Source organism: Crocodylus porosus, unplaced genomic scaffold (assembly GCF_001723895.1).
Source record: "Crocodylus porosus isolate Cpor-Errol unplaced genomic scaffold, CroPor_comp1, whole genome shotgun sequence".
In the NCBI taxonomy this organism is placed as follows: Eukaryota; Metazoa; Chordata; order Crocodylia; family Crocodylidae; genus Crocodylus; species Crocodylus porosus.
Window position 1 is genome coordinate 61,037,620 of NW_017728907.1, and position 9,649 is coordinate 61,047,268.

The following is a 9,649-nucleotide window of genomic DNA, read 5'->3' on the forward strand; positions in this document are numbered from 1 at the left end:
CAATCCTATTCTTCTTTTCATACCCTGCAGGAGAGAAAAGGCCCAAAGACTTTTCAAAAGCAGCTGTGGTATTGTTAGAAGGAAATGTTTGCAAGAAGTTACTTTTGCAGTTATTATAACTCAAAATTTTATTTTTTATCAACTTTAGTTAAAAATTGAAGCAAAAAAAGAGTGTCAGCTCAGTTTATGGGGACTGGAAGTTTAGTAAAATATGAACCAAATATTTATATTGTTATAAATGCTGGGGGTGAATTGTCATAGGATTGGCTCCATCTGCCTTATCTGGATGAGAAATTTGTCTACAAACTTTATACAGGATTTACTCCTAAAAGGTGAAAAGTGGAAGAAAATCCCTCTTGAGAGAGAAAGGAACAAGAGGAAACTATAAAAGAGGGATGTGGCACGTCAGGAATAGGAGGAAAATTGGGAGCCACAGCCATTTCAATTCTTAAGTTACCTTCTCAGAGATGTAGCTTGGTGGGTACTATAGCTAACTGATTAGGAGTTTTGGCTACACAGTACCATGTAAGGTAGTAAGTGATCTTATGCATGTAGGTGATTTCACTATACATGAAGCAACTCTTCTGTCTAAATTATTATGGTACTTACAGAACATATTGCTGGCTAACGCAGGAAGAAGTTGACTGGTCAGGTATTTTGTTAAAATCTGGCCTAGCACAGCAAATATCCTGCTTAAATGTGCGCTAGTTAAAGGTTGAATCACAGGCATGGTCCTCTGGAATAGAACCGCTCATGCGTCGTGTAACTTCCAACAGCTTCCTGCAGCAGATAGGAGGCTGTGAACACGGACAGAGACACAGTGTGGCTGCAGGAAGAGTTTAACATGTTGTCCTCTAGAAAAATAGAGTAATATAAGGCAACTTTAATGTCCACAAAGGGTAGGATGATACTGGAGTTCCAGTTTCTCATTAGCAGTAGTGACTCTTCTTGCAGTTCTTCTAACAACCAACCATGGTAATGTACATTAGCTAGGCTACCAATGACAAAAGTTGCAAATGCATTCTTAAGGCACAGTGGTTTTTTTCCAGTTTCCACAGTGTCAGATTGCAAGTAGTTGGCTCTTCAAACTTCTCAGTCAGTGTTTGTACCCTGCAGTCTGTTCTCTTCCAAAGACTAATAGTCTTTCTGCAATCAGTGTCTGTTATTGCCTCTCTCTTTCTTATGCTAATTACCCACTCAATAAAGGAATATTCTTTATCTGTCTATATGTTCCTGATCCTTTTGCCTTCTCAAACAGTTTGGTGAAGACACATTTCCTTTCTGGACAGTACTAGGGTGAACTCTGCAATTCAATCACTACCCTAATCTATTGTGATTCTTCCAGCAGATCTAACTTTCTCATATACTCAAGACCCTTTGTTCTTCTATTTGAGACTTTCTTTTCCTATTACAAAACAGCCAAATTACATTTCAAAAAAGTGTTCCAGATAAAAGGCTGCCCTGTTATATCTGTGGTCCAATGTCTTTTCATATATACTATTATATACTTAGTTTTCTTAAACATTGGCTAATATTAAACCTGAACCTAAAGTTCCTGCTAAATAGCAGCCTTACTTTCCCCACCCTTCTTTATTTAGTGCCTGATTACTGCTTTTTACAAAGGCTTCAATTTTCATTCATCCATGTCTCATGCAGATGCACAAACTCCAATCTCCCACCTCAGAGATTTAGTATACATTTGTAGATGCAAATGCCTTCTCTGCTATTTCCCTTCTCTCATCTGCATATATAGAAAGTGGACACGACATTCTTCCAGTGTTGCGGTCTGTGTCTCACTGCTCAAGTTATATCCAGTGAGCTCTAATCTCTGTTATAAAGACAAAGACCTCTTTTTAAAACCTGGTATGCACAGGAGTTTCAGATCCTTGCTGTCTTATATCTCTGCCAGTTTAATGTGCAGCAGGACATCAGAAACTTTTGTGATGTCTCAGTAAAATTTCCACTGCTTTACTTTTCTGGAAAGTTTATTGATTGGATTTCTTTCTTACAAATCTGTGTTGTCTTTCCCTAGTCTCCACCTTTTCAGGTGTTCTTTCCTTTCTGTAAAACCAGTGACAATGGCAACTTTTCTCAATGTTAGAAAGGGGAATATGGTCCAATTCATCCCTGGATCCCCTTCTTATTTTAGATGTAATTTTAGCTTTTTTCCCCCTCCAATTCTTGTACTGCAACTGCCAATGAGGAATCTGATCTGAATGCAGTCTTTGCTTTTGGGTGCTGTCTCTTTGCTCTTTCTGGTTTGTCCTTTCCCTGTGTCTCAGTAGCTAACAATCAATCTTTCCTGCCAGCTCTACTCCCATCCTCTGGTAAATACATGAAATTTATCCACTGCTAACACTATATGTGTTTTGGGATTTTAAACTTCATGTTTCAACTTCACTGAACAGCTAAAGGGGAATGGAAACAATTTATGTGATTACTGGCAGAAGCTAAAAGCGAAAAACAAAACGAAACAATTTAAACCCTTGTTCCAGTCGAGAAAGCATTACTTCACTTTCTATTTTTCAGAGGTTGAAGGTTCAGTTAGGAGTACTTGCATAACAGAGGGCATGTCCACATGAGACGCTAAATGTGCAGTCGACTAATTCTACTGCGCATTAGCGTGTCATGGCAAAAGCTGTGCTACTGTACTAATGCAAAGTAGAATTAGTTTACTGCGCATTAGTATCACTAAAAAGGTGTGTGCCAGTCAGTATTATTATTATTACAGGTACTAAACTTAATGTGCAATACCTATGGTGCATTAATGCACGTGTAAGACTTGTCCAGAATCACCCAGTACCTTAGATCTGTAATTTAATTTTCTAAGAACTAAGAACAAAACTCACATTAGGTCTATATTTTTAGATTCTCTGTCCTTCAGTGTGTATGCCTAAGCAAGAGTATGGAAGTGTGGAGGATGCCCTAGACCTACCCCACCCCTTTTAGACCATTGTGACAGAGTCCAAAGGCCAGACTGAGTTCAGATATTATTTGATGAAGCGGCTTTGATCCAGAGGATGGAAGCAAAGCGAAAAAGAGGAAAGCAACATGCTGTAAATTTGGACTCCAACTCAGACAACATATGGATCTGTGAAACTTGTAACAAGTTGTGTCGCTCTTGAATTGGGCTTGTCAGCCACAAACAGATCCATCAGACATCTGACTAGGCCTCTTATGTGTACACCATGATCCAGAGGACTGACAGTTGACTACTACTCACCATCCTTAATTTCTCCGTAACTCCCGGTTCTCACCCTCATATTTTCAGCTAATAGTTAGGATCAATTTAGTGATAAATGACAGAGCTGGTTAACTGTATCCTAGGGTTACCATATGTCTGGGTTTTCCCGGAGATGTCCTCCTTTTTGGTCCCTTGTCCCCCGTTTGGGCGGGTTTTTTAAAATGCAAGCAAATGTCCAGGTTTTTGCTTTGCCTCTGCTTTTGCTCTGTGCTGGGGGCAGTGGGGAAGCTGATTGGCTGTTGAGAGAGAACTTGCTGTCCATGTGGGCCGGGCAGCAGCTGGAAGGTAGGGGGGGGTGTGTGTGTGTGTGTGTGTGTGTGTGTGTGTGCAAGCTGCTTGGGCAGCAGGGCTGGGAGGGAGCAGGGGCTGCCGGTCAGAAGTGCAGGGCATGGGCAGGGCTGGGGGTCAGGAGTGAGGGGCACCAGCAGGGCTGGTGGGAAGCAGGGGCCTGCAGGTCGGGAGTGTGGGGCACTGGCAGGCCTTTGGGGCATGGGACTGAGAGGCAGGAGTGAGGGGCACCGGCAGGGCTGGGGGGTGGGAAAGGGGCTGCAGGTTGGGAGTGAGTGGCACCAGCCCGGCTGGGGGGGCAGAGGTCTGTGGGTCAGGCATGAGGGGCACCGGGGGGGAGCAGGGAGTTGCAGGTTGGGCATGAAGAGCACCAGCCAGCAGGGCTGGGGAATGGAAAAGGGCCTGCGGGTCAGGAGTGAGGGGCACTGGCAGGGGTGGGCAGGCAGGGGGCATATTGCTGCCCCTCCTCAATCATAGAACCCCTCCCCCCACCAGTGTCCTCCTTCTTGAAATTGGAAACATGGTAACACTACTGTATCCTTCATTTTAGGGAAATGGATTGTATAATTTAAGTCTTTCCTTGCTGATTTCTGAGTTTGACCTTGTAAGGGAGGGGGGACTTATAGATGTCTTCACTCCCTTACTTATTTGTGTGACAGGAGATGCCCCTGTTGAGATTGGAGCCCATTGCACTAGCTACAGTATAGACATGTTGTGAGAGATTATATCTGTTCCAAAGATTTTACAAAACCTAACAAGACAAGGAGGGAGAGAGAGTTACCACAAGTGAAGTGACTTGGTCAAGGTTACACAGCAGGTCAGTGTCAGCATTAGGTATGGAACCCAAGTCTCCTGATTTATAGTCCAGTGTCCCACCCCAAACCAGCATTTCTTAATCTTTTAAAACATTTTAGGCTAATATAAGTAAACATACTTCTGCTGTAAAAAATTCCCATGAGTAGGTTGCATACATCTTAATAAGACTAGGCTGGCCTTTTTGCATTCCTTAAACAGTACTGAAGCCATGTCAATGATGCTTGTAGTGTAGAGTATCATCGGCATGTGAGTTAGCACCTATGAACAATGAGGAAGTTAATACTTCAGACCCATTGTTTCAGGTTGCCTGCAGACAGGATAAAACATCAAGAGGGAAGTAGAGGGAGATATTGCATTAGATCATACTGCAACGTATTTACTGCTTTTCCAGCATACTTCACATAACTAGTCACTAGAAAATAACCACAAGCTGTTGGCTATTTAACCGACTGTCCCTCAAACAGCTCCCACTGTATCGCAGAGCCTCTGCACTTTATAATGTAGAACCACTGTTCAGGGTGTAATTCTCATGGATGCCTGAGGGATTTCTACAGGTAACTTTTATTAATGCAAATGGGTTTTAGACATGAAATCCCTGCATACTCTGCTGAGCACATCTTCTCTGTGGTATTTTCCTCCTAGCCTCTTTGCCACAGGAATGAAAATCTCCTTTGTCAAGTGGATACAGACTTGCCACTTGTGACACAGCAGGGTGATTTTTGTGTTGCATTATATAAGGACAGGGCTGTCCAACTTCTTAGCAGTCAGTGGCTGTCCAATACAGGGAATGCATGCTGTGGGAGCCCTGGCCTCCCCTAGCCTACTCAGCTGTAAGCTCCCGAGTGGAAGAGCAGCTTCCACCATCACTGCTTCACCGTGTGCATGGACAGGCAAGCAACTGCTCACCTTCTTGGTCTTAAGCTCTCTCACTTCACTATGAAATGGGGCAGGGTCTCCCCCAGGAGCACACCCAGGCTGTTCAGCCCCTGGGGATGCCAGCAAGAAGTGCAAGCAAGAGAAGAGAGGGGAGCCCCAAGACCCTGGCTGCAGCAGCAACAGTAGCCAAAGTGATGAGGAGAGTGATCACCAGGGAGAGTTTGGGGGCGACAGATTAGCCTGGTAGGCAGCCAATTGAAAAGCCCTGAAGTAGGTGCTTTCAGTTCCTAAAATTAGGTAAAACTCAAGGTACACATCACATAGCTCTTCACTTCCAGCATGGATTAATTATTCCCTCAGATTTTGGTCGCCTCACTTGCAGACATTTAACAAATGTAGCACTTACTGCTCTCAACTCTATCCTTTATGACTGACTGAAGAGGAGTCACCAGTGCAGATATGTTTCTTACAAATGACCTGCCACCTACACATTTGAAGTAGGTTGGGATAATGTAGTTCTGTTAAGGTTTGTAAAATGATTTGAGATCCTCGGGATAGGCACAAAGTGTGAAGTGTAGGTAAGCGTCTAAAGAAGGAGTGAGTGAGTAAGTTTTCTATCCTAAAATTCATGGACTCTCCCTTTGGCCTTGGCAAAAGAACATTTTGAATACTTCTGTTTGCTTTCCACTCTAGAAATGGGCATTATCGGAGCACTCTCAAATTCACCACTTCTACTAAAAGTGCTTATGGCCCAGATAATTCAGACTCTTCTCCTATTTCACAGAGATGTTGTGTGGCTTAATAGTGGCTTTGCAAAGATGTGCTAGATTATAACTATAGAAATGTTTGTTTCTTACATAGCTTCCTGCTTGAATGCCATCACTGGTAATGACTTAAGGAAAAAAAGAAATACAATGCTAGATCTATAAAGTAAAATCTTTCAGGAGAAAATGTCCATTAACCTGAAAAAAAATTGAAAACTATCAGGAACAGGAGCACATATACAAAGCCAGCTACACAGGTAACCAAGCTCCTTTCTGTACAGTGTCAGACTTGTGCTGTCTCACAGGAAATAGTGCATTCATAAAAACATTTATGGCTTTCAGAATGAGCACAGCACAGATCCCTTTTGTTTAAAAGACAATGGAAATCTTCCATAGTTTGATTCTTTTAATTGATCTGTAGTTCCCACTGACTTGAGTCATATTTTATTTCGCTGCAGTAAATTTAACATACTCTGTCATCCATTTATGGGAACCACAACCATTTTAGTCCATTATAATACACCGTCTGTCTGCAGTGAGGGGAAACAAGGCCTTTTTTTTCCTCAGTCGAACGAGGCACTGGAGCACACTCCTGGGAGTGCCTTGTCAAAACCCCCGAGGCCACCACGAATGAGCTGTAAGGGAGGGTTAAGGTGATTCTGCTCTTCTGGTGGAGTAAATGTCTGTTTGCATATTCCTAATGCTAAATCATCCCTGCCACAGACTGATTGCTTACTCATGCAGTTTAGCTAATTAACACCCCCCAAAAAAACTCCCAAACAAACAAAAAACGTTGTTTTTTCTCCTGCTGTTGAAATGCACCACGTTGTACCAAATGTTTGATTATCTATAGCAAAAAGTCACAGGAAAGATGCTTGGGATACCCTAAGGGACTGAGAAAGGGGTTAACATGCTCCTCCACAGGAAGACCACAGCTGCCTGTCCTTATTACAGGAACCTGCAGACTAGGGTGGGGTCAGTGCTGAAGCTGGGTGCTTGTAGTCAGTCTTTCTCAAAAGAGTGCAGAAAGTAGTAAAGAGTATTGGGGAAAATGCTGTTGGGCTGGGAGCTCTGACATGAAAGATGCTGTTGAACAGCTTGAGGTGAGCTTACCTTTCTTTTTTTTTTGTATACTCATGCTTACTTTTGCATTTGAGCAGTGAAGCAAGTAAGTGAGGGTATTGTCTAGTTGAACACCCTGGAACTGCATTTTCTAGGCCTCTGCTTTTGCACCTACCTTTTCATCTCTTTCAAGTTATGGGTTGTACTCAGTGCAGTTATTCAGACTTTCTCTGCTACTTGTAAAGCATGTTGTAAATGTTGGCTTGCTGTCTAGGGTCTCCTAGAGCATAAGAAAGGGTGAAATCATCAGCTGTGCATCCCTTGCTCTGAGCACTGGCACAGGATCTCTCACAGGGGGAGGGAAAATGCACTGTCAACCTAGGGAACTCATGACTGTTGGTTTGATTTTTTTTTTTTTTTTTTCAAGCTGCCTGGAAAGACTGGTTTTACTATTCAGATGTCTTGAGCTCTGGACAGAGAGAATGACTGACTGTGGTGCTGAAACATGTGCCTATCCCCCCTCTAAACCATTTTCTCTCCCCAGTTACCAGGCTTGGGTGTGTTCGGAGGGGGAGTGAGTGGATGTGGCCTGTTTCTCTGTGATGGTCCAGGGCTTGGTACGGAGAAATGGAGGCGAACTGAGACTCCTGCTACTACTATTCCATGAGCTGCTGTATTATTTTTCTGCAGCTTTTAAGGTGTGGCATGTGCCTTCCCTTAAATATGCTCTACTCTTCAGTTTCTTTTTTTTCCTGCTCTGTTCTGCTTAATGTAGCAAATCCTCCACTCCTTTCTAGGTCTGTCTGTCTGTCTCATTTTACTGGTTTCTTCCCTCCCCCCAGTTTTTAGCTGTTATGCAGCACTGAGTGCCTTCCCTTGTCTTCTAAACAGCAGTAAAGGACACTGCTGGGAGTACTAATGTAACTCTTTACTCTTGGGCAAGCACAATGTGAAACTCTCCTGAAGGTGGCATTTTATTTGGAGAGCCCAGGGAGATTATTCTGGCTAAAAGGGGCTCCCTTCTCGGAGAAAGCAATAGGAAACATCATATCCAATTAGCAGAAAAGACTATTAATTACATTCCTTCTTGTAGGTATGTTTAGAAGTAAGCTGATAATGCATAAAGTAAGATGTCTTAGTGATGTGATATATGCATGTGTAGTAGATACCTATGCTTAGGCAGTGTCCCTCTCCTTCCCAGGATAACTAGAGGGAACAGACTCCTTGGAATGAGAGGCTACCTATTGGAAATCTATGAAATATATATTTTTTTTAAATTTAAAAACTAAGTAATAAAGACGTCCAGGCTGAATCTGTCAATTAAATAGACTAGGAAAAGTGAGTTTTCACCTACTTTCCCCCCTCCTACACCAGCTCAAGTCAGTGGCTTGGAAATGTAGATGCTGAAAATTTTCCCATTCTGGATGAGGCCTTTGTAAAAAAGCTGTGCTGGCTCTTTTTGCACTAATATGTTTTGAGAGAGACTGCATTAAAGATGCTATAGCAATAACATATTTTTACTAGGAAAAAGCATGGATAACACCACAAAAACTACTAAAATAAGGAATAAAATATAGGCAAAAGTTGTCAAGCAGTGGTGTTTCTTTGAGAGCTTCCACTCTTTTCAATGAGTATTCTGTAATTAAATTAGTAAAGATGTCTTATTGCCTAGATAACAGGAAGCATCTTGTGTTCAGCGAGAACTAGTTTTTACAAATAAAGATAAGATCAATAGACAGCAATTTAACACAAGGTCAAAATTAACTCGATTGCTTTGCATGAATATGTAGAATATTGGATTTAAAGCCATGGGGGAATACTCTTATCTGTGCTCTTTTCTTTCCCCATACCAACTTGCTGAAAAACTCCTAGCTTTGCTGTTGAATAAAATATTACCAGAATTTTTTCTTTTTTTTTTTTTTTTAACCTTAAATTGTATTCTTATTCTCCTGGGATGTTGGATTAATAATTGTAGCTTGCTTTTAAAGGAAAAGCAAATGGTTGCATACTGTGTCATTGGCCCTTACTGGAGGAGAACCTACAGCTACATTTCCCACGCTAGCTGTAATGCTGGATATGCAAACATCTCCACAAACAATCCTGATTTTTTGTAATTCTTCTAAGTTTATCATATGAGGTTTTTTCTTTTAATAGATTCTTCTGGCTGCTGAAAGTGCATTTTGCTGCCAGTTGACTATAAGTTTATTTTCTTTTGTATGGAAGGATTCAGATACTAACATCTTGGGTCCAGATGGCACTGTTGATTACAACCCACTCACTCAGACTTGCTTATGATCCTTTATTGCAGAGGGGAACCACTGGAAACACACCTGGAGTAGTGACAACCCTCTATAGCCAAGTACAGACATTCAAAAAGCCCGAGGCTGAATCGATTTGGTCTTTGGAGGTTTCTCTAAACTGCCTAGGCTGAGTTGATAAGCATGAGGTAAAAAAAACTCTCTCGGTTCGTTTCTTTGGAGGCTCATTGAATAACGATCCTTAGGCACACATTGTTGGTGAGACAAAAGGTATATATTTGCAAATAGGGTCAGAGGGAGAAGACAAAAGATCAAAACCCTCTGCCCCCGGGAGCAATCAT

General features: G+C 42.1%; 1 protein-coding gene across 3 annotated transcripts in view; it reads left to right on the forward strand.

Moving 5' to 3' along the window:
- Positions 1 to 9,649, forward strand: part of DNAJC6 (DnaJ heat shock protein family (Hsp40) member C6) — a 95,507-nt gene that overhangs the window by 44,600 nt on the left and 41,258 nt on the right. The window contains exon 1 of one of the 3 annotated variants that reach the window (XM_019531578.1): positions 6,856 to 7,091. The exons of the other annotated variants lie outside the window; for them this stretch is intronic. The gene's annotated coding sequence lies outside the window, so the exon portion shown is untranslated. Of the gene's footprint in view, positions 1 to 6,855; positions 7,092 to 9,649 lie in introns of those variants that run through there. 3 annotated transcript variants of the gene reach the window in all.